General features: G+C 42.1%; 1 long non-coding RNA gene across 3 annotated transcripts in view; it reads right to left on the reverse strand.

The window, feature by feature from the left end:
- LOC123290122 (uncharacterized) overlaps window positions 1-23,314 on the reverse strand; it is a 124,341-nt gene extending 101,027 nt beyond the window's left edge. For 2 of the 3 annotated variants that reach the window (XR_011505854.1, XR_011505852.1), the window contains exons 1-2: window positions 23,197-23,314; window positions 294-440 (exon numbers count right to left, since the gene is read on the reverse strand). This is a non-coding gene — a long non-coding RNA (uncharacterized lncRNA). Of the gene's footprint in view, window positions 1-293; window positions 441-22,951 lie in introns of all 3 variants that reach the window. The other variant, XR_011505853.1, reaches the window with a different exon arrangement.
- Window positions 23,315-25,048: the final 1,734 nt, after the last annotated feature.

Genomic DNA, 25,048 nt, shown 5'->3' on the forward strand with positions numbered 1-25,048 from the left:
AGGTCAAGTGGACAGTCACTGAGGTCAGGGTGGATTCGAAGTGCTCAGTACCTCCGCTAATAGTCACCGCCTAGACCAGGGTGCTGAGAGGAGCCTGACAGGATTTTGTGTCCTGACAGTGGGTTTCATAGTAGATAAGGACAATCCAATCAGAGTCTCTCTTGAAAAGGTTTGCAGATGGACCACACTAAGGAGTAGAAGTAGAAAGTGGTGGGAGAGAGAGGCTGAGTCCTAAGAGTGGGGGAGTGTGTGCAATGGCCCCTGATTACAAGTAGAATCAAGACCAGACGCACCTTGGGTCCAGCTGAGCGGCTGCAGCCTGGGCGAATGTCAATGGTGCAGCTCCTCAGGAAGGCTGACTGCGAGGTTGCCCAGGTCATTCTAGACGTTCTTCCCACCATATGAGACTGAGGGACCCCGAGTGGCTCTGACCCTCCTAACTGGAAATACAAGCATGATTGTAAGCATGTTATGTTTCCAATAACCAAAATATTAACTCCTGTAACATTGAGATTTCCTTTTATTTTAATGACAATGCTGAAAGATGCATATACTTTTCTAATTTCTAAAATGCTGGTCCCACAGTTCAGGGGGCGATACTTTTCTTCAGGCCACTGGCTCATCTCTGGTCTCCTCTGCCTGAGCTGTGCAATGTGGATAATTTACCTCCCTCCTGCCTCTGCTGAGAGATGTTCTCTTGACTCTTCTTCCTGCCTTCCTTTTCTGTTTTGGAACTTCTATCTCTTCTCATGATCTCCTTTTCTACCGAGAAAGCTGACCTCTACAGATACCTTTGACTAACTACGGAGCATCTTATACTTGGTGCATTTAGACCTCACAAGAGGGCCCAGCTAGGCCCTGTATTTTGCCTGCCTTACCTTGACCATCCTCTGTTGTGCCCCTCTTCATGGAGTGGAAAATCTGCAGGGTCAAGGAAACATGGTGACCCAGAGCCCTCACTGAACCTCCGACTCAAACATGGTCCCCAGAACTTCCCACTGCAATGGCCCCCAATCAGCTTCTAGAACCAACACCAGCTTCTTCTCTGAGTCCTTCCTCCAAAGGGCAGTTCACAAGGCCCAAGGGGCTGCTGTTTGTGAGGAGAATGGATGGAACACGCACATGTGGATTGGGGTGTCCACACACATGCACACAAGGTGTCTTGAGCAGCTAGGAGTCAGCTCTCCCTGCATGTCCACGTTCTGGACAGAACCTTGAGGGCTCTGAGATCCCAGACTCTTTCTAGGCTATTAGGAAGGTAGATTTGTCAGCTTAGTACAATCAAACATATTTTATTCAACAGGTTTTACCTTGATTTATAGCATTACAATGAGAAAATATGGTACAGGGCTTCCATTTGTACTTTTGCCTGACCTTGTGAACTTGAGGGGTAGGCCTGGGCTCTTGTATCAGGTTTGGGGTTGGTAGTTACCCAGATTTGTACCCTTTCCCATAAAGACTCATGAACCATCCGGAAGTAAATTAAGGGAGATGTGGAGTGGTTTGGTTGCCCTTCACTTCACATTAAAAGCCATGAGCAAACCCCCACTGGGAACTAGATTGGCAGATTTTTTCTGCCTTTCCAATTCTTCCAACCTAAGTTCTCCAAGTCAAGATATTTCAAAGGCAACTTTGGAAGGGCTTTTTTATGCTTTTCTCATTGTGCATATCTGAAGTGTAACTAACTTCACAAGTACATACTCAGGGAATTCTTTCCCATGGTGTTGACATTTCAGAAGGATTTGATTGGTTCTAATGAGTTTCCTTGAATTCACAAGGGAGGTACATATGTTCGGTACTACGGAGACTCTGGTGAGCTTCCTTGTCCCGGCTGTGGGTTTATCTGTTGTCACCCTCAACCTCCCCGTGGAAAGGAGGCATGCTAGGATCTAAGGACATGCATCACTATGGATGCACCATAAATAGCAGTTTGCCAATAAGAAAAAGTTATGGCCTAGTGCCCCTGTGGAAAAAGTATTTCCTTGACATGAACTTACACCTAAAGGTAGAATGGTTAAGAAAGATTTTTATTGATTCATGAGATGGCAGTTTTTGAAAACTTATTTTTGCACCACATGGCTCTTTTGAATTGGCAATAATGTCATTAAAATATAAGCAGGCAGACCTTTTGGTACATAACGCCATTTGCCGTATTATATATATATATGATACACACTCATACACACACACAAACTTGATCTGATTATTTTGGGTAGGATATAGGAGGGTCTAAGAATTAAAAAAAAAAAAAGTCCTCAAACCCCACAGACTTCTTTATTCCCCATTTCTGAAATTTATATATCTCATATCTAAATTTTTAAGGTTCATTCTGAAAACAGTAAAACTTCCCTTTATCTTGACTGGCTTCAGAAAAGTGAGAGAAATTCTTTTTACAGTTTGGAGAAGCCAGTAAAAAGTCAGACCGGCTTCAAATGGAATTCTGGCCAAGCAAGTGACTAACCGTAACATCTCAGGAAAAATCTTGAAACTTTCTAAAAGTCAGCGACCTCATCTGTAAAATGGGAGAAGTGATACCTACCTTACAGGTTTTTCTGAGAATTACGTAATAGCCAATTTGGGAAATACTTAGCACAGCACTTGGCTCATAGCAAACACTCAATAAATGGTAGACGTATGTGTGATATTATTATTGGCATTACTTTTTGTATTATTACTTCCTGAAATTTGCTATTGTGGAAGTATATCAACTCCCAATTTGTCTACCATTTCTTCCAAACAAATATCCGGAGTACTTTTTCAAAACTGACAATTTGATAGATTTTTGTCAGCTCCCGTCTGCGTCTTTGAGGCGTTTGCCTGGGCTTAGCTTAAATTCCTTCCCTACACCTGCGACTCTGGTCACAATTTTCAACATAAAAGCACAGCCTCAACACTGCAGAAAGGTATAAAAAGCTCATGAAGATCTGAGGAGAATGTTTTAGTTTCCAGTGGGATGCAATATGAACATTTCTAACACAACTGAAACAACATTTTAACCCCAGATTTTAAACGTCCTTGCCTCAGTCCACTGGCTTCTAACAGCTATTTACCCCCCAAGACAAGGAAACATCGCCACCTACTGTTCCCATTTCACAAACACCGAAGAGAAACTGCTTGCTCTTAACAAAGAAAAGCTTCAAAAACTTTTCACTTCTACCGTATAAAACTAATAACTCAGGTTCTATTTCAGCCTCCAGAATAAACTGTGTTTTACAGAGGTTCACTGTTTGAAAATCTCTTGTTGGGGCCTGAAGGTGGCTCAAGACTGAGTATGGGTCTTGGCTGAATTTGGTCAAATTTCTTCTTTTCCCAAAATTTCTTCAGCGTGTACCTGTTTTCAAGCTTTCACCTTCAACTTAGTTATACTTAAAACTGTCTAATGAGTGGCAATTTGTGTGGTTTGGTATCTCTGCCTTACAAATTGGACAGGTGGGGCCACAGGGAGGTGGGGAAGAGAGAGGAATACTGAGAAGCCAGTCTTCGCAGTTACTGCTCAAAAAGTGGTTCTCCTTGCTTGACAGAGCCGCATCAGACCCAGCAAGAGGAGAGCTGACGACCTAGATCCGCCCTGCTGGGCCCCAGCGCCCATCTTCAACCTGTCCCCACCGCACGGACAGCTGACAGCAGTGTCATCCCTGAATGTAGTTTTTTCCTCTCCCTCTACCATGATTTATTACTGACACCAACAAATGACTAATACAGAGCTTTTTATGAACTGTAAAGTGGTTTTGGAAGCAGTTTGTATGAAAGGCACTTTACAAAAGCAAGCCCTAAGTACTGCGTGAAGGTGGAGAGGAGGTACGCTTTCTACATTTCTGTACATACTTGTCTGGATTTTGATTTTCCATCACCTCACTCGGCACTGGGAAACATCTTCCATCTTGGAATGGCTCTCCTCCACACTTCAGTGGTAGTTCAGTCTCTGGTGAACTGTTCCCGCCCCTGGGTTCGTTCCTCAGATAACTAAGTAAGACTGAGACTCCTGTGTAAGAATCTGGGAGGTGACAGTTCATTTTACACAGACAATAAAATAATATAAAGTGCCTTTACCTCATACCAGAGTGGACTGCACACCCCCTCAAAGAGAACACGGCCCCCTTTTCATGTCGGAGGCAGGAAGCAAAATGACTTAGAACAGGGAGGATTTTTCACATCTTTGGAAGTGTGTGTCTCCACCACAGGAACAAACGCCAGCCCTTAGATTCCAGCTCCTTTCGGGGTCATTTCCCTCGTGGAGTCAGGACCAAAGCGGACAGAGCCCACGGCCAGGCCACGGCACATTCCTGGGGGAGGCACCTTGGTTTTCTTTAGAGTAGCACAAGGGACTTTCCAAAACCAGGGTGGAAAAGCAGGAAGGAGAACATTTAGGAAAAATGCTCACACCTGATCCACACGTTTTTTCCTCCCCTCTGCTGCTCGTAATCACACACAGATGCTGAGATGTTTGGGGACAGCCAGGCAACCACAGCACGAAGCCTCGGATGCCTCACCTGAGCTCCTGTTTCTTGTCCAGCTGTAATTGTAAGTTTAAATTGGGGGGGAAATTGTCAAAAGAAAAACAAAAGCATAACCCCACCAGTGTTTTCTTCTTTGCAAGCTTCTTAGTGTTCTGCTCTTTCTACCAGTTACAGAGAGAGGTGTGTCAAAATCCACTACGTGATTTTGGGTCATTATTAGATCTCCCTTGTGAATTGAACATTTTATCATTCAAGAGCAACCTGCTTTATTTTTCAGTAATGCTTTATGCCTGAAAATTTCTTTTGTCTGAAATTAATACAGCCACATCTGTCTTGTCTTCTTTCGGCTTTACCAGGTATAGTCTCTTCCACCTTTGACTTTCAGCCCTGGGTTATTCTTATGATTTAGATATGTCTTTCATGAAACAGTCTGTGGTTGGGGTTTGTGTGCATGCAAGAAGGCATTCTTTTTTCTCTTAATTGGAGGATACGATTTTTATATGTTAAGTGTGATTACATCTTTGTATTTTCTCTTTGTTCCTGCTAGCCTAAGAAGAGTTTCTTTTTCTCTCTACTCTTGTCTTTTCGAGGATTGCTTGAGTATTTTTTCACATTTTTTTAGCTCTTATAATTTGGAAGCTACCCAAATTTTTATTTTAGTTATTTATTTAAGCTCTGTCTTGCTTTTCTAAAAAACCCACACAAGGGCCCACCCAGTGGCACAGAAGTGAAGTTCAGGTACTCTGCTTCAGTGGCCCAGGGTTCACTGATTCAGATTCAGGGAGCGGACCTATGCACTGTTTATCCAGACATGCTGTGGCAGGCATCCAACATATAAAATAGAAGGAGATGGTCAAAGACCATGGCTCAGGGACCATCTTCCTCAGCAAAAAGAGGAGGATTGGAAGCAGATGTTAGCTCAGGGCTAATCTTCCTCAGGAAAAAAAAATCCACACAAGATAGCATTGCTTTATAGGGTCAACACTTACCAAGATTTACCCATATATTAACTATTTTCTTTTCTCTTTATTTATTCTTATATCTAAGCCATTCTTTCCAGATTCACTTTATTTCTACCTCAAGTACAACTGTTGGAAGTTTCTTTTGTGAGGATTGCTGATAGAGAAGTCAATTTTTGTTCATCTGAAAATGTCTTTATTTCACCCTCATCCTTAAAAGATATTTTGCTACATATAGAATTCTAGGTTAGCACTTATTTTTTTCTGAACATGTTAATAATATCATTCCATTATCTTCTGACATTTACTGCTATTGTTGCGAAGCTGGCCTTCAAGCTATCATTCCTTTCAAGGTGATCTTTTTGTTTTCCTCTTGCTGTTCTCATTTTTAAAATTTTTTTCCAGCTTTATTGAGATATAATTGACATACCTTATGTAAACTTAGGGTCTACAACGCAATGATTTGATACATGTATATATTGTGAAATGGTTACCACAATAAGGTTAGTTAACACATCCTCACCTCATACACTTACCATCTTTTGTTGTTGTTACTGGAGTGAAAACATTTACAATCTACTCTTTGAGCAACTTTCAAGTACATAGTACAGTATTGCTAACTATAGTCACACCGCAGTACATTAGATCCCCAGAATTTATTCAGCTTACAGTTGGAAGTCTGTACTTTTTGATCATCAAGATCTCCTCATTTTCACCCCCTTCCACCAGCCCCTAGTAACTGCCATTCTAGTCTCCGTTTCTATGAGTTTGGCTTTTTTAGATTCCACATGTAAGTGATACTACATAATATTTGTCTTTTTCTGTCTGACTTATTTCACTTAGCATAACACCCTCAAGTTTCATCCATGTCATCACAAATTCTTGCCACTTTTTCTTTCTCTTCCCCAAAGCCCCCCAGTACATAGTTGTATATTCCAGTTGTAGGTCCTTCTGGCTCTGCTACGTGGGACACCGCCTCAGCGTGGCCTGACTAGTGGTGCTGGGTCTGCGCCCAGGATCTGAACCAGTGAAACCCTGTGCCACCGAAGCAAAGCATGCAAACTTAACCACTCGGTCACAGGGCTGGCCCCTCTTGCCACTTTTAAAATCTTCTTTTTGTCTTTGATTTTCCACAGTTTCACTGTTAAAGACCCATGAATGAATTTCTTTTTATTTATCCTGCTTCTCATTTTTGAGCACCTAGAATCTGTGATCTACTCTGAGCCATTGCCTTTGTCTCATGCCATTCTTTCTCTAATTTCCAACCCTTAACAAGTGTACTTTGACCTTCTTGCTCTGTCCTCCATGTCTCATATCCTCTCAGATTTTCCACCTCTTCATCTCTCTGTTCCACCTTCTGAATAACTTTTTTGACTTACCCTCTAGTCTGCTAATCCTCTCTCCAGCTGTGTTGAATTTGCTATTAAGTCTGTCCATCCAACTTTTAAAATGCTAAGTATTTTTTAAGTCAAGATGTTCTGTTTGGTTCATTTGTTTAAAAAATCTTATAGTTTCCTGTTCCCCACAGATATTTTCTAGATTGTCTTTTCTTTTGTTTGATACAGTAAGCAAATGGTTTCATATTCTGCATCTGAAAGTTCCAGTATGAGGCTTGTGGGTCTGTTCCTCTTTTGTTTCTGCAAGTTCTTGCTTATGGTGAGTGTATTAGTCAGGGTTCTCCAAAAAAATAAAACCAACAGGATATATATATATATATATATATATATATATATATATGAAAATATTTATCACAGTAATTGGGTCGTGCAGTCATGGAGGCCACAAAGTCCCACAGTCTGCTTTCTGCAAGGCAGAGAACCCAAAAAGCTAGTGCATAATTCAGTCTGAGTCCAAATGCCAAGAACCAGGAGCTTCAAAGTCTGAGGGCAGGAGAAGACAGACCTCCCAATGCAAAATAAGAGAAAACTGCCTTTCCTTCCTCTTTTTTGTTTTATTTGAGCCCTCAGTGGGTTGGATCATGCTTGCCCCCATCCGTGAGGGCAGATCTCCTTACTCAGTCTACTGATTCAAAAGCTGATCTCTTCCAGAGACATCCTCACAGACACACCCAGAAATAATGTTTTCTCAGCTCTCTGGGCATCCCTTAGTCCAGTCAAGCTGACACATGAAAGAAACCATTATAGTGAGTCTAGTTACTTTTTTACTTTTCTTGGGAAAACCATTTATGAACACACAGTGAGGCACAGGATAAAGTGCATACCTTCCGAGAAGATCAGGATTGCTTCTTCCTGGTACCTCAGGGCATTACTATTCTGGGATTATTATAAATTAAGCCATAGATAGTTTTTGGACCACATAGATAACGTAAATTTGGGTTGCAAATCCTTGTAGAGATGAGTGTCTGGTTAATAGGTTGCTTTTTGTTTGTTTGTTTTCCTTTACTCTGCTCAAGCGATTGTCATAGTATTCCTCTAGAGTCAAGAGTTTGGACAGATTAAAATCCAGAGCAAGCTTACTTGAGAGTGGGAACCTCTGATGCCTCAGTATTGTCTGAGAGCATTGGCTGCTGGACTCCCACCTGCGTGTGCCGTGAACACTGTCTGCTCTTCCACGCGCCTTTTGAGTCCTGAAAACTGAAGCTCATGTGGGGCAGATGTGGAAAATGCCTCTCAGGCACTGTGGCTTCCACTTTTTCAGTTACTATCTGTACTTAGATATTGGCCCAATAATTCCTTACTATTTAGACTTTTAATGTTTTTTTAAAAATACACTTTTCTTGTATTTTATCTTCCATTTTAATTTTTTTTCCACTGGGAAACTGGATCCATATACCTAGCCACCTCATTACTTGAAATGGGGACAAATTGCACTTTGAATCTATAGTTAAGTTGTAGTACACATGAATTTTATAGAGTAACTTTCTTTGCTTACCAATAGACCGTAAACGTTTCACTTGTTCTCATTAGCAGGACAAATAAGTTATTAATACTATGTGTTCACGGCCACTCTCCCTCCTCCACGGGTTAAGAATTCTTTCTTTGCCAGTTTAGTTCTCGGACCTTTAATTTGCGGAATTGAGACAATGGATGAGTAGGAAGAATGAAAGGCTTTGGAACATGCTTGAGTGGTTTATGTTGGAAAGGGCTCAGAGTTACTGGCAACAGAAAAAATACTTCAGAACCTGAGAAAGGAGCAATGAAAAGATAGTCTGTGGGACTGGTCTTGGAGTGATGTTAAAAATGTGGAGGAAGCGGGTAGTGAGGGTTCCCAGTCAGCCAACCTGCCTGTGAAAGAGAAAGAATACGAGATACAGAAAGATAATCTTAAAAGCTTTTACTGTGCTTTAAGAATGGAGGAGCTCTTAATAACAGTTTGAGAGCTATTAGAAGAGACTTAAATTGGTATTCTAATAATTTGTCAGATTTCAGAGTGACATTTCTTTGTGTGAGTCTGCCTAAGGACACTGTGTTTACAAAACTGCCTAGCTCTATCGTGATTACACCATATGCCTTCTAAACACTCCTTTTTTTTTTTTTTTTTGATGAGGAAGATTGGCCCTGAGCTAATATCTCTTGCCAATCTTCCTGATTTTGCTTGAGGAAGATTGTCGCTGAGCTAACATCTGTGCCAATCTCCCTCCGTTTTGTATGTGGGACGTCGTTGCAGCATGGTTTGATGAGAAACGCTCATTTTTTTTTAAAGATTGGCACCTGAGCTAACAACTGTTGCCAATCTCTTTTTTTTTTTTATTCTTCTCCCCAAAGTCCCCTGGTACATAGATGTATATTCTAGTTGTGAGTGCCTCTGGTTGTGCTATGTGGGACGCCATCTCAACACAGCCTGATGAGCAGTGCCATGTCTGCATCCAGGATGCGAACCAGCAAAACCTTGGGCCACCAAAGCAGAGCATGCAAACTTAACCAATCGGCCACAGGGCTGGCCCCAAATGCTCATTTTTAATGACTGAATAATGTATAAAATTTAAATGCCATGATTTATCTAATCATTCCAAAATTTATTGAATATTTAGGCTCTTTCTAATTGTTTGTTGTTAAAACACTACAGTGAATACATTTTTTTATTATAAAATAGTTCTAGCATGTACCTACTTTTGTGAAATCTTCACTTTTTTTGTCATATTGCTTCAGATCTTTTGTTTTTAAGAGAAATAAAATTTAAAGATATGGTAGAAAACCCATTCTTTTTTTTTTTTTTTAAAGATTGGCACCTGAGCTAACAACTGTGGCCAATCTTTTTTTTTTTTTCCTGCTTTATCTCCCCAAATCCCCCCAGTACATAGTTGTATATCTTAGTTGCAGGTCCTTCTAGTTGTGGCATATGTGACACCGCCTCAACGTGGCCTGATGAGCGGTGCCATGTCTGCGCCCAGGATCTGAACCAGTGAAACCCTGGGCAGCCGCAGCAGAGTGCACGAACTTAACCACTCGGCCACGGGGCTGGCCCCGAAAACCCATTCTTGACAAAATACTCCCAGCTCCCTCCAAGAGGTAATCAGTAATGTAAGTTTGGTATTATTCCTGCGCTGGCTTTACACTTTTTCTATAGGTGTATGTATCAAAAAATGGTATGTAATATTATTTAGCATTTAATTTTTTTCCTAAATATTATCATAGTGTTTGCACCTTTTTTTTTTGCTAATATTATATTTTTGAAGTTTAGACATGTTGATACATGTAACTGATTCATTTATTTGAAGTGATATTTATTATATTTTACCCATCATTTCAAGATGTTTGTCGTGGGATGGTGTTCAGGTAACCAAGTCTGTAATATTTACCAGCACTGGAAGTCCTTGACATCTTCACATACAGTTTTTAACTTCTTTTGCATTATGTCCTTCAGGAAAAAAACCCAAGAGCAAAGCTTAGAGGATGAACACTTTTACATGCAAGGTTGCTATTTACACCGTGGAGTTGTGCTCACTAAGACTCTCTTGGTAGATACTGATTAAAAATTGTCATATTGCTTCCCAGAACAGCTGTGAAAATAAATCGGATTCACTACAAACACATTAGCATATTTGATTATCATGTTAAGATGTTTCCTAATTTAGTAGTTGTAAATGGCACATCAAATTTGCTTTAGTTACTATTTCTTTGAATTTGCACGCAAGAGAACAATTTTTCTGAATAAATATTTGCATTTGCTTTCTTGTATAAACTGGCATTTAAAATTTTTTGAAGGATCTTTATATTGGCTCAGGCTTTCACGATCTCTCAGGAAAATGGCCATTCCTACTTGAGATGAATGTTTCTCAATGGCTAAATAAACACTTAATGAGGACTCAGGGCCTCAGCTAGAGCAGGCAAGAAATAACTTCTTCCAGATCTTCAAAAGCAAAAACAGAGAGCTGGACACTTGAGTGGAAAACACCGCAAAACTACCCTGCGCTGTCAGTATTACTGAGGTAAAGAAAACAGAACCGCGAGTGCAGTAAGATTGACTGCAGATTCGATTTGTTTTAACAAAATTCATTGAGAATCAGTTATGTGCAAGGAACCATCCTAAGGCAATGAGGACTTAGGGAGCTACACTCTTCAGCATGTGGCAGGAACAAGAGAAGGATTACCTAAGTTAAATAAAAACAGAAGCTTCTTTCTGGTTCTTTTCCCAGCCCCATAGGATAGAAGGAAGATAGGAAGGCAAAGAGAGAATGGCTTAGCACAAAACCTACTATTTCCTCTCAGGAGGCTGGCTGCCTCCCCCAGCTCTGGTCAAGGAGGGAGTTCCCCACTGGTGACAACTGGGGTCTGAGTTGTTCTGGGCCTTTGGACCCATACTCAGCAGTAGAGCTGTCCTCCCCAGAACCCTCAGATGAGAGTAGGCTGTGAAAGAACTCCAGCTTGGTGGCCTTCCTGGAAGCTTTTTACCTGCTCGCTCCATTGGGTGTCACTGTGACATGGGATAGTGACAGTAAGGCATACATACTATAGTTACAAGCTTGTGGACTGAGCGTGGGTATCTTTTCTACCTCACCCTTCTGCTCTAAACTCTGGACCTCCTCACTCAGTAGATGGTCCCTCTGAATGCCTGCGTGGTCTTCAAGTTGGGTTTAACATTTTTATCTATGTCTTCTCTGCCATCAGCATAGATGGTTTATAGAGATGCATATATATGTGCACATATTTCTAAATAATACGAAAAGCTTCCTTCTTAATAATCTTCATGTGGAATAATCCATAATCATAAATGGGATTTTTAGTTCTCAAACAGACATAGGGTCATTAGAAAATGTCATTAGATGTAAGAGGGGAGGACTAATGAATGAGGAATTTCCTAATCCCTCCCTACTACACATTATTATAAAATAGCTTAGAACCCTCCACCTCCACCACTACCACTCCTCCTTTCGGTGAACCACAAAGAGACTTGCATTCCGGTTGTGAACCATGCCCTTAACAGGAGATTTGATGACCAAAGCAGAGGTACTATTGGCCCTGCCTACTCGTTCTCCATCACTATCCACCATGGCTGTGTGGATAAGAATTAAAAGAAAATACATTTACCTTTTCAATGGAGCTGACTATTTGAGTTTGACCCAACTAAGAATAAGGTGGAGAATTTTGTAACTATTCTTCCTTTTATGCTAACAGACGCTATTAATGCATAGAATTCTATTTGTCATAGTTCTACTGAAGTGTGAAAACATGGTTGAAACAATTTTTAAATTAAAAAATGATGACCTACAGTGGAGAACAATTACAAAGAAATTTTTCGACACTCAAGCCAAGTAACGGACCTTCCTCACTGGCCTTAACTCCAGTGTTGAGATACATGCCAAGTACAGCATACACTCTACTGAATTTCCTTTGCTTCAACTTTCATTATAACTATGTTTATTTAAAAAATGCAATGCCAATTTGGACTCTTTAGCTGTTGGCCTTGCAGTTTATAGAGTGTGTATAGTTCCTAAGATAGTGTAAATTATCTGCCACGAATACTCCAAACCAATTTTTTTGGTGGGGGGGATGAGGTTTCATTTTCCATACTCTTTAGAATTAAGACTTTTCTTTAAAAAAAGTTTCTGCAGTTGATAAGTAATCATCTTTCCTTAGACTGGGCACTAGAATTTAATCCCTCGAGTTTCAACTTAGCCGTGACTTATTCTCTGAGACCCTGCTTCTATGTCATTATTTGGGGTAACGTTTCTCTCCTCTGCACTTGCTTCCCAGCAGGCACATCAGGACAGTACATCTTTCAGGCCCAGTGAACTTCTCAGGACGACACTACACGAAGGGCTATGGACTAGGGGGCCGGATGACCTTGGTTCTAGTTCCAGATATGTCACTTACTAAGCTGAGGCCTGGGTTAGTCATTTAGCCTCTCAAGCCTCAGTTTCCTCATCTTTAAAATGCAGATAAAAATACCCACTTTGCACACCTCCCAAGGTGAGTGGGGATCAAATAAGATCATATGAAAGCTCTTTGTAAACACTGTTAAATATATTTCTACATCCCAAACTTTGGGGAAGCCAGTTATGGCATAGTCCAGAGAAAAATACTGGTTAGCATTCTTTTGGTTCCAAATACCAAAAATACAACTCAAGTTGGATTTATGGTTAACAAAAATATATCGGCTCGATATACAAAAATGAATTGTATTCTATACACTTGCAACGAAATATCTGAAAATAAAATGAAGAAAATAATTCCATTCACAATAGCATCAATAAGAATAAAATACTTAGGAATAAATTTAACAAAAGAAGTGCAAAACTTATACTCTGAAAACTACAATACATTGTTAATATAAATAAAAGAGGATCTAAATAAATGCAAAAACATCCTATGTTCATGGATCGAAATTTTAACATTGTTAAGACGGCAATACTCCCCAAATTGATCTAGAGAGTCAGTGCAAACTCTATCAGAATCCCAGCTTATTTCTTTGTAGAAAATGACAAGCTGAGACCAAAGTTTATGAGAAATTACAAGTGACCCAGAATAGCCAAAATGATCTTGAAAAAGACCAAAGTGGGAACACTTGCACTTCCCAATTTCAAAACCTACTACAAATCAACAGCAATCAAGACAGTGTGGTACTAGTATAAGGATAGACACATGGACCAAAGGATTAGAATTAAGAGTCCAGAAGTAAACCTGTGTGGTTGCGGTCAACTGATTTTCAACAAGGCTGCCAAGACCATTCAATGGGAAAAGGATAGTTTTTTCAACAAATGGTGCTGGGACAACTGGATGGCTACATGCGAGAGAGTGAAGTTGGACTCTTACCTCACACCGTATATAAAAATTCACTCAAAATTGATCAAAGATCTAAATATAAAAGCTAAAACTAGGGGCTGGCCCAGTGGAATAGTGGTTAAGTTCTTGTGCTCCACTTCAGCAGCCCAGGGTTTGCCAGTTTAGATCCCAGGCACAGACCTATGCACTGTTCATCAAGCCATGCTGTGGTAGGCATCCCACATATAACATAGAGGAAGATGGGTACAGATGTTACCTCAGGGCCAATCTTCCTCAGCAAAAAGGGGTGGATTGGTGGTGGATGTTAGCTCCTGGCTAATCATCCTCACACACACACACACAAAGCTAAAACTATTAGAAGAACTCATAGGGGTAAATCTTCATGACCTTGGATTTGGCAATGGATTCTTAGATTTGACATCAAAACCACAAGCAACAAAATAAAAAATAGATAAATTGGGCGTGGTTAAAATTAAAGACTTTTGTGCATCAAAGGACACTATCTAGAAAGTGAAAAGACAATCCATGGAATGGGGGAAAATAATTTTAAATCATATATCTGATAAGGGACTTGTATCTAGGATATATAACTACTTTTATAACTCAATAATAAAAAGACAAATACCCCAATTAAAAGATGGGCAAAGGATCCGAATAGATGTTTCTCCAAGAAATATATAGAGAGACCAATAAGTACATGAAAAGATGCTTGACATCATTATTCATCAGAGAAGAGTAAATCAAAACCACAAGGAGATACTACTTCACACCCACTACAGTGGCTAGAATAAAAAGTCAGATAATAATAAGCGCTAAAGGAGAAATCGGAACCCTCACGCACTGATGGTGGAAATGTAGAACAGTATAGCCACTTCGGAAAACAGCCTGCAGTTCCTCAATTAAACGCAGAGTTATCACATGACCCAGCAGTTCCACTCCTAGGTATAGACAGGCATACCTAATTTTATTGCGCTTTGCTTTATTGCACTTCGCAGATAATTGCTTTTTTCACAAGACCCTCCACCAGAAAAAAAAATTATGGCATGCTCACGGAAGGCCCAGATGATGGTTAGCACTTTTCAGCAATAAAATATTTTTAAGGTAAGGTATGCACATTTCTTTTTTAGACATAATGCTATTGCACACTTAATAGACTACAGTATAGTGTAAATATAACTTTGATATGCACTAGGAAACCAAAAAAGTCATGTAACTTGCCTTATTGTGCTATTTGCTTTATTGTAGTGGTCTGGAACCGAACTTGCAACATCTCCAAGGTGTGTCTGTACTCAAGAGAAATAAATACGTACGTCTACCCCAAAACTTGAACACAAACGTTTGTAGTTGCATTATTCATAATAGCCAAAAGGTGGGAGCAACCCAAATGTCCATCAGCTGATGAGTGGGTTAGCAAAATGTGGTATATGCTTTCAACGGAATAATATTTGTCCACAGAAAGGAGTGATGTACTGATACATGCCACAATATGGATGCACCTCGAAATGTTATGCTAAGTGAAAGAAGTCAGACAAAATACCATGTATTATATGATTCCATTTATATGAAATATCCAGAATAGGCAATTCTACAGAGACAGAAAGAGAATTCATGGTTGCTTAGGACAATAGGGAAGGGGAGACAGGAGAGTGATAGCTAACGGGGATGGGGTTGTTTCTGAGGTGATGGTGGCACATATCTGTGAGTATACTAAAATACATTGAACTATACACTTTAAATGGGTGAATTGTATGGTATATGAATTTTACCTCAACAAAGCTGTCTAAACAATGATATTGGCTTACATACTGAACAGTCCAGGGTCCAGACTCACTGTCTCTTTCCCTTTCACAGCTCTTCCTCTCTCTGTTGGCTTTCTCCCTTGGTGGCAGAGATGATGGCCAGTAGCTCCCAGCTGGTCTTTTACTACTATCTTAGTCAATTCATGCTGCCATAACAAGAGACTGGCTTAAACAAAAGAAATTTATTTCTCATAGTTCTGGAGGCTTGGAAGTCTAAGAGGAAAGCTCTGGAAGGGTTTGGTTCCTGGTAAGAACTGGTAAAGAGAAAGATGGCCATTTTCTCTCTGTGTCTTCCTATGGCCTTTCCTCGGCGGGTGCACGTCCGGGTCGGGGAGAGTATGCTTCTGGTATCTCATCCTCTTCTTACAAGAACACTAATCCTATAGGATTTGGGCCCTACCCTTAATGACCTCATTTAACTTTAATTATTTCCCTGAGGGCCCTATTTCCAAACACTGTCACATTGGGAGTCAGGGCTTCAATATATGAATTTTAAGGGAGACATAGACATTCAGTCCATAACAACCACTTGAGCAAACTCAAGCGGAAAGCACACTTCTCTCTGGAAAGGGCTGGCAAAACTTGCAGCTGCCCACCATTGGCCCGCTTTGGACCCTGAGCTTGTTTTTGTTCCAATCACTTTGACTAGGCAGGCCAGAGTCATGTGATGACCCCCAAAGCTAGGGGTCAGTCAGCCCCACCAAACCAAGAGAGGAAGGGGGGAAACTATAGGCTCTCATCAAAGAAAAGGGGCCAGGTGAGGCCAAACAGCAAACACCTACCCCACAGTGCCGGGCTATAAATCAGGGAAACTGCGTGCCAGGCTTGCGTGGGGCAGAGACCTTCTGTGTCACCAAGGGCAAGTCAACAAATGTCTCTATGCCCCTGGCATCCCCAGGCCAGAGCACTGGGAAGACAAGGGGAGACAGAGAGGTGAAAGCCCTTAAGAATCAGAACTCACAGAACGAAGGCCTAGGAGGGATGGACTGTAGGAATCACCTGGCCCCTCATTTAACAATTTTTAAAAAAAAACGGACCATAAAGGCAGATGTGAGACAACTTGAAATGAGACTCAAAATGGATTTCGCATCACTAGACTTGGGAGAGGAAGCCATTTACTAGCTGTCATAATTTTAAGCGTAACACTTCCTCTCCCTCAGCCTCACTTTATTTTATAAATTAACTATAATATATATAATACATAATATAATAATAATGATGATAGATGTATTCATTAACTAGTGGGGGAGAGTCCCTTCACAATATATATCAAATCATCACGATGTACACTTTAAATATAATTTTGGTTGTCAATTGTACCTCAATAAAGCTGAAATTAAAAAAATAATCTCATAGAGCTATTCTCAAGATGAAATGTGAAAATGCAGCATACTTGACAGACGCAGAGAGCAGAAGTGACCCACTCTCACAGCTCACGGGAGCCATACAGAAGGGAGGTTACTGTAACATCACCTCACTCGAAACACAAGGAAGTCTCTCTGCAGTGTGACATCTCTAAGGAGAGGGAACTGAGCAGGAAACTCCCCTCTCTTGTGTGAGGTCTCACTAGTGCAAAGTTCTGGAGTCAGTCAGGGCAGACTGAACCCTAGCTACATCATTTTGAGACCTTGGGCCTCTGGGAACCTCAGTTTCCTCTTCTCTAAAATGGGGACAGTTCCTACTTAGGTTGGGATATTCTAAGATTAAATAATGATGTTAACATGCCTGGGGGCACCTAGTGTGTATTCAATTCACCTTCCGTCTTTCCCCTGGCCTTAGCAGGGCAAGAGTAGCCTCAGGCATCTTGCAATAATTCTACCCCAAATTGTTTCCCAGACAAGTTCGGTTACTCGAAATTGGACGTCACTAAATTCTTCTGCCAGAGTCCACGTGAGCCTAAGAAAAGCGGGAAACTTTTTCTACTCTGAGGGAGACAAACATGCTAAAAAGAAAACTAGAGCGTCTCTCCTGTCTGCTCGTAAGGGCAAGACCCTGGCCTTCCATCCGCCAAAGAGAACAGAAGTGAAATTCAAGGCATGGACGTTACTCTCCTCTGGAGCCACGCGGGGGAGCCCGTGCCAGGGCGAACGCCGACACGGCGGCCCGGGACAGGCGACTCTCCGTGCGGGGAGACCCGCCCCGACCCCCTGCAGCCCCGAGAGCGTGCTAGAGCCCCGCCAGCGAGCCCTCACTCCGCGGGGTGGCGTTTAATAAAACCGAAGTCAAAATAAGGAAGAAAGATGTGTTTTTAAAAGTAGAAAATATCTTCAAATGAAATTCTTTTCTTAAAAGCACTCCCCCTCCAAAAAACTAAGTAAATAAAGTGGTGAAACTTGAGGAATGTCAAACAGAAGATAGAAGGGAATGAACTAAGTCAGACCTACAGTTACACCAACTGGAAGCGAGCGGACAAGAAGGAAAGGGAGAGAGCAGGGATGGAGGGATGGAGGGAGGAAATTAGCAAGCTTTCCTCTGTGGGTCTGCGCCTGGGCTGGGAATGACCCGGGGTGAGCGGGAAGCCTGCACTCCGTTTAGGACCCTGTGATTATGTCAACCCTCAGAGTCACCTGTCTGGGGACAGACCTCTCAAAAGACTGGAGGTTTAACAATAAATAAGGATTTGCTTCCATTCGTATACTTTTCGGCGCAAAGTTGTTTCAAAACACCGGACACCTGTGGGACCGAATTGTTCAATAATCCTCAAAGAACAAAAGCCACCGAGAAGCGTTTCAAGGGCAATTATGATAACAGCCAGCACCTCGACTAGGCCGAGCAGGTGACTAATTCCTTAAGCAAATACTTAGACACCTATCTAAACACTGGCTCCCTTTCCTCCACTGCAGCCCACTGCCTCCCCGCAAGGGTGGGCCGGAGCCCCAGGGCTGACCCCCGCCCCCCACCACCTGACTTCTCGCACCCGCTGTGGTCGCTCACGTCGCCCGCGAGCGGCCTTCATTGAAGGATGTCTTAAAGGAGGGTTCCCCTAGCCCAGCTCCCCTCCTTCCTCCCCATCCCTCCGCTGCCCTCCTCCCCCCCTCCATCCCCGGAGCCCCTCACCCAGCATCCCTCTCCCTGATCCCGGCCCCCCAGCTCTTCTCCCCTGTACTTCTCTGGTTCTTCCTGGCCTGCAGCCCCCGACTCCCACTCCACTGCTGATCTCCACCCCAGACCCTCCCCTCTCCCAGGCGCCCTCCACCAGCTCTGCTCCCCTAGATCTCGTCTCCTTGCTCCCATCCTCTCAGCTCTTGTCCGGGATCTTTTCCTGTTCTCCCCCATCCCCAGCCCTGAGTCGCTGGGCACCGAAAGGGACTGAAGGCCACGCCCATCTCCCCTGACGTCCAGCCTCCTAAATACTTGGCCTTCAGTTGGGCTTCAGTGTTGGGACAATGAAGGCCCCTCTGGAAGCGTGGGTTCTCTGCCAGGCCGGCCATGTGCATTCTCCAGGCGGTGGCTTCCCAACCTCGGGGCTTCCTGGTGTTACGTCACATGGCAGCACACCACACCTAATTTTTCTCTGAGGTCAAAGTAAGGGTCCTTGCCAAAGACATTTAAACCCTGGAAGCTCCCTTTTCTCTTATGTAAAATGGGCATAATAATAATAGAAACTGCCTTATTGGAGATTTGGGGATTAAATGAGATACATGGAAATAGTTGCTAGCTGTTAACTGTGAGTTCCCTCATGTCAGGCACCCATAACCCCCGCATTTCTTTGCATCCTCAGCCCTTGGACTTTGTAGATGGAAAAGGGATCTCAAGTCCCACAGTAGCAAATAGTTCTGACCTTTTTCTCCAGCAAGTGTTTTTCTAAAGCATTTAAAAAAATCTGCATAACTCTTCTTGGATTTTGGCCATTACTTTGCAATTACTTATTTACAACAGGAGTCTGTGAACTCCTCAAGAACAGGGACACAGGGACTGTGTCTTATTCCTTTTTATGTCTCTGGCACCTGGCATAGTGCTTGGGATGTGGTAGTTCAATAAATGTTTGTAATATTAATTAAATTATTTGTTTTTATAGGTCACATTAACAAAAATGGTCAAATAGCCTAGGAGCAGAAGGAGATGCAAATGGAAGATGAAAGGACCTAATAATGCCATCATAGTGCCAGTGACCCAGGCCAATTGCTTCACCTCTTTGTGCTTATTTTCTTAACTGGAACAAGTGAGGGGGATGATACTTCATTACCTTTTATACAAGTGATTGATATACAAAGTGGAAAATCAGGCCCTATTTTAAATAAATTGATTTTATTCATTTACTCCATAAATATTTACTGAGAACCTACTATGTGCCAAGCACTGGGCTAAATATGAGGGATATGACCACCAATAAGTATTTATTGAATCAATAACTACTTGTTAAATGACCCCTTCTTTAAATAATGGTATCCCACTGATTAGCTTGAAGGAAACAAAATAAATTAATGAATTGAGATGTAGTTATTGTAAGTTAGGCCTGAAGAATTCAAGCACACGTGAAACATCTTACAATGTGCAGATCATATTAGTGTGTAGTTACAACCAAAGTCTGAACCAAGTCCCCATTTCAGAGGCTCCAATCCCAGTAAGGCCCCATGCCTTAAATCCACTCAGCCTTTCCCCTGTCATCATCCACCTTTCTCTTTATATTAATTTTTTTCATTCATTTAAAAATCCTATATTAAAATCTCCTAGCTGCTCACAACTAAGATAAGTCACAGGAGATATTAAAGTAATTAAGTTGGTTACTTAATCTACTTGGGAAACCAAATAACCATGGGACAGCCCCGTGAGAACAGTGGGGTGGGCTGCAGAAGGTGTTTGGCAACCGGATGTCAGAGAAGGTTCACAGAGAAGTTGACTTTTGAGCTGTGTCATAAACAGCAGGATTTTGCCAGTTGGGGAAAGTCATGAGTAATATTTACATAGCATTTTCTCATTCATAAAGTATGTGTACAGAGCGTCCGTTGGGGAAGCACTTGGTCCTCAGGCACTTGACAAGATAAGGAATTGATGGCAGATGCTCAATTGGCTTTTTCACAATAATAAAACAAACTTATTTAATTTTTAAATATTTCAATGTACTGATACAATAGTATCAGTGAAAAAGAAGCAGCAGTGGGAGTGGCGTAGGAGAGAGAAAGGATGTGAAAAGCCAGGGGTGGACCTAATACTTTGAATACCTACCATAAACTCTCGATAGTCCTTTACCTATTAGCCAAGGTTAAGTGGGAAAGAAAATATATTACATGGTCCATAGTGTTCATGAGATAGAAAATAAACCAGTTCTTTTGTTCGATCACTCACTTCATTCATTTAACACATTCATTCACTTCATTCATGCAGTCAACAACATTAAGTGCCAACTATGTTGTAAGCCCTAAGGTCGCTGCTCCCCAGGACGCTCCCAGACAGGTGTAAAACACAGAACAAAGCAAATAACTCAGTGCAGGTGAGGCTATGAGAAGGGCCAGTGGGTGAGCACAGAGGGGCAGACCAGAGAGGAGGGGGCCCCAAAAGCAGCCTGGTGGCATCAGAGAAAACTTCCCAGGCAAGAGATTCTGAGCTTCCTTTTGAGGAGGAAAGTCAAGGAGAGACCAGCGAGAGGAAACGGCATGTTCAACTGCCCCGAAGCAAAAGAGAGCCCTGTGCAGATGGTTAGTGTGGCTGGAGTAGAGAGTGGAAGGCATGGGGCGGTGGTGGCTGAAAATGAACCTAGAGAGAGGCATGAAGCACTCAGATGACGCTGAGCGCTGGGGACACATCCAGGTGAAATGGGGAGCCACGGAGCAGTTGTAAGCAGAAGAGTGATACAATCAAAGCTTTGTCTTAAAAACTTCACTCTGGCTTCAGTGTGAGACAGGTCAGAATGATATAAGATGGGTGGCAAAGAGACAAATGAGAACCCTTTTGTAATAATGTGAGATAAAAATATGATTGACCTTGGCCAAGCCACCAAGTCCAGGTCTGAGTTAGAGAACTAGAGAGAGTGAAGATCTAGACTCAGCTTAAGTGACCTTTGCTTGGGTTTGCAGAAGAACTAGCAAAGAAACAGTGCCAAGGAGGGACAGTATAAGGATACAAATTGGTGGAGTAGCTCTGAGGTGGCCCCCTACTTCCTCAGTGGAGCATCCACCATGTTCAGGGGACGTGAAGGGAGAGAGCCTTTGGGAAGGAGGAGCCCAGACTCGTGGCTTGCATCAGCATCCAAGGGTCCACCTCTGCCAGGTGCGGAAATTCTTCCTTTGCTTTGGCTTTATAATCCTGGTCGCTTCCTACCATCACATTAGGCTTAGAGCAGGCCTGACATGGCCAGTCTCACAATGTTGGAAACTGGAACTGACATCATAGCTAATCTATTGTAGAGATTTGAGATGTTTAGGAGAAAAACATCAATAGGATTGGGTGATGGGTTGTGTGGGGTGGTGAGCAAGAAGATGGAGTCACTCACCGTGCCTGATTGGTAGCATATTGTCTTTTTCCTCCTAATTCAGGAGAGGTGGGGGAGAAAAGACAGCTCACATCAACTGACACTGCCCATATGCCACCTGTTTACGGATTTTACCATATTTAAATCTCACAACACCCCTCTGAAGTAGTAGTATTATGCTCATCGTAGAGTTGAGGCACAAGGCTTAGGGGGGGCGGTTATCACAGTAAGCAGCAGTCAGGACGGAACCGGGTCAGCTCTCTGGAAAACCATGTCTTCTTCTGTTTCCTCTCACAGGAGGCCCTTATACTCAACTTCTTAACCTCTCTGAAGAAACATGGTCTCCTGTAGTAGCAGAAAATAATATTCCTTTCACTGAACTATACTGGTGACTTTCTTCCTCATCACTTTTTTAAAAGTTCACGAGATGGCTCTTGTTTCCCAGCTATTCCAGTACACCAAGTTCATCCAACAGAAAATGTCAGCTCTGTGCAACCTGAGCTCAACATGCAGCTTTCTGCCAAGGAGCTAATTTTGTGCCACAGTTTTAGAAATAGAAAAGTTACTTTGTTGTTTTCAAATAGTTAAGCCTGTTGAAGATACAAGCATGAATTTTCCTTTATCTACAGACTGCTATTTGCAACATAGTGGTATCTTTTGGAAACCAATGAATATCTCCATAGATTGATATCTTATAGTGTACTGTTAATGAGGGGGAGAATTAAAACATAGGGCATGGTTTCTCTGCATTTGTTTCTTCAGCCATGATACCCGAGAAAATTAACGGACATGATAAATAAATCCAAGTGTGTCTCTTCTAGGGAATAGAAACAAATCCAATCAAGAAATCGGAAGAAATGTAAAAAAGGAAAGAAGTATATTAAGTATATAAATTTTGAAATTATAAAAGCATGCTCTAATTGCTAAAAAAATTTCAATGCAAAGCAATTAACATTCAACAAAAGATTATTAAAACTGCCACAGCAAGAAAAAGAAAACCTAAGTGAACAGTAACCACGGAATGAAGTGAACATAATTTAAGTCCTGCCTCCAAAGAAGGCTCTGGTCCTGGTGATTTTATTGGTAATTACTTCAGTGGTCCAATAGCCAATTGTCATGATGGACTCCAGACCCTGTATCTTACCTTTTACTCATCTTCTAAACAGCTCCTTTTATCCTCCTCCCACACGCACAGCTTTCCCCAAACCTGTTCAACTTCTCACTTTGTCAATTTCAGCATCCACCTTTGGCTCAAGCTGGAAAGCTTGATGTCATCCTCATCTCATCACCCCCAGCTCTTCTCCTATCCACTACATTTTATCGCCTTTTTTATTCTTTCTCGATATGTTTTCTAATCTAAACTTTCCTTTCCATTCTTTTGCTACTCACTTGGTTCAATCTCTCCTTCTCGTCCTCTCATTTGAACTGTTGTAATGACCTCCTGTTTGGTACTGATGCCACCAGTGCCCGCAGGGTCCCTCCCACTTTAGTCTGCAGACTAATGAATGTCTTCCCAAAGAGAAGTTAATCCTGCACTATGCTCCTTAAAGCTTTGGTTGGGTTACCATTTCCTGGGCAGGATATTCAAGGGTAACAGGTGAGCTGCTGAGAATTTAATGTAACATAAGAAAAATCAACCAGATGGTTTTCAACTGCTTTAGAAAAAGTATACTCTGCCTATTTTGGTGAGGGAAGACTCTGTTACTGCATTTCTAGAGCTGTAGGAAAAGCAGACATTTCTGTCTTCTAGAGCTGAGCTTGTCTACATTTTCCCATGGGCTATGAAGATGCATTGTCAAGGAAAGAGGAAGGGAAAGAAAGCCTGGCTCTTGTTCCAGGGTTGGGGAGAGGCTGCCCCCTGGTGTGGGAGGGAGTTCTGGAGAGAAACTACCTTAAAGAAAAAGGACAAGAGGGGTGCTGAAAATGGAGTTGCTGCAGATGAGAGAGTCAGGAATCCTCTGCCAAAGCCCTTCTGAACACACTTTGAATTGAGGATGGCTGTGCGACTGCTGGGCTGGGGTGGAAGGCGGGGAGGAGAGTGGATATTAAGCATTTAGCTGCAGAGCTTTGGGGACCTGGTAAAGGGGTCAATAGCCCAGGTGTGGCCTGCAGAGCTGTTCACCTTTGAATCAACTGCTGGAACCTGGGTAATCCAGCACATGGAGCAGCAGGCATCGGTGGTGGACCGAAGATCTGAGGCCCTTCCCTAATTTCCTGGGCTACATAACCCGACTACAAGGGCAAACCCAAAGGAGAGGGTGTGGCTCCTGACAAATAATGAGGTTATTCTTGCTGCCAAGATACCAACCCTTTTACTACAGTTGTTGCTGAACTCCTGAGATTGAGTATGGCTTTTTCAGAAGCCATCAGCACACTGCGTGGTGACAGTCTAACTGAAGAGTCAAGGCTAGAGAGCGCCTAATGACATTGTTTTGAGTCCCCGTGTACACTAACTTGAGTCCCTGAACTCAGTGGTCTTCCTGGACTTCCTTTTTCTGTTAGCCTACTTTAGGTTCTATTCCTGCCACAGATGAAGATCTAACGAAGAAAAAGAAAATACGGAGGAATTTGGAAGGGAGGTCGTTATTTCAATTCACAGCTGGTGTGAGAGGAGATGGAAATACTCGTACCCTGTGGAAGAAGCTTGACAAATAAGGCATGGGCGGGCAGGGGACAAAGGCAACCATAAGGCAGGCAGGGGTATAGTGAGAAGCAGCGTCTGAGAAGGGGAGGAATTTCACTCAACAGAGCTTGTTTGGCAGGTGGAAAGGCTGGCTTAACAAACCCTCCAGGTGATTCTGATGCACACTAAAGTTTGAGAACCACTGTTCTAGTTAGTCTTTCAATACATAACACACCTGTGCTTCCTTTTCATCAATTTTCTAAAAAAACTCGTGTGAAATTTATAACAATGCTAAACTCACAGGTGGATTGACAGTAAACAAAGGATTATCTTTACTGATGGAAAAGCCATAGAGAAATAGACTACCTGAAAGATGTAGGTTATACTTCTGAGATTACTACCATGTAGCTAATGAGAGATGCTGATTATGATCAACAGATTTCAACATTCAGGAAAAAACCTGACTTCCATTCTTCACAATTAACTGTTTCCCAGAGGAAAGTATGACTGCAAGACTTTTAGCCATGAAGAGACAAATCTTTCTTTCCACGAACCTCTTTTCTTGGAGCATAGCTTTCCATCCTACTGCCAACCCCCCATTCTCAAATTGTCGTTGTC

This window comes from Equus asinus, chromosome 9, assembly GCF_041296235.1.
Source record: "Equus asinus isolate D_3611 breed Donkey chromosome 9, EquAss-T2T_v2, whole genome shotgun sequence".
Lineage (NCBI taxonomy): Eukaryota > Metazoa > Chordata > Mammalia > Perissodactyla > Equidae > Equus > Equus asinus.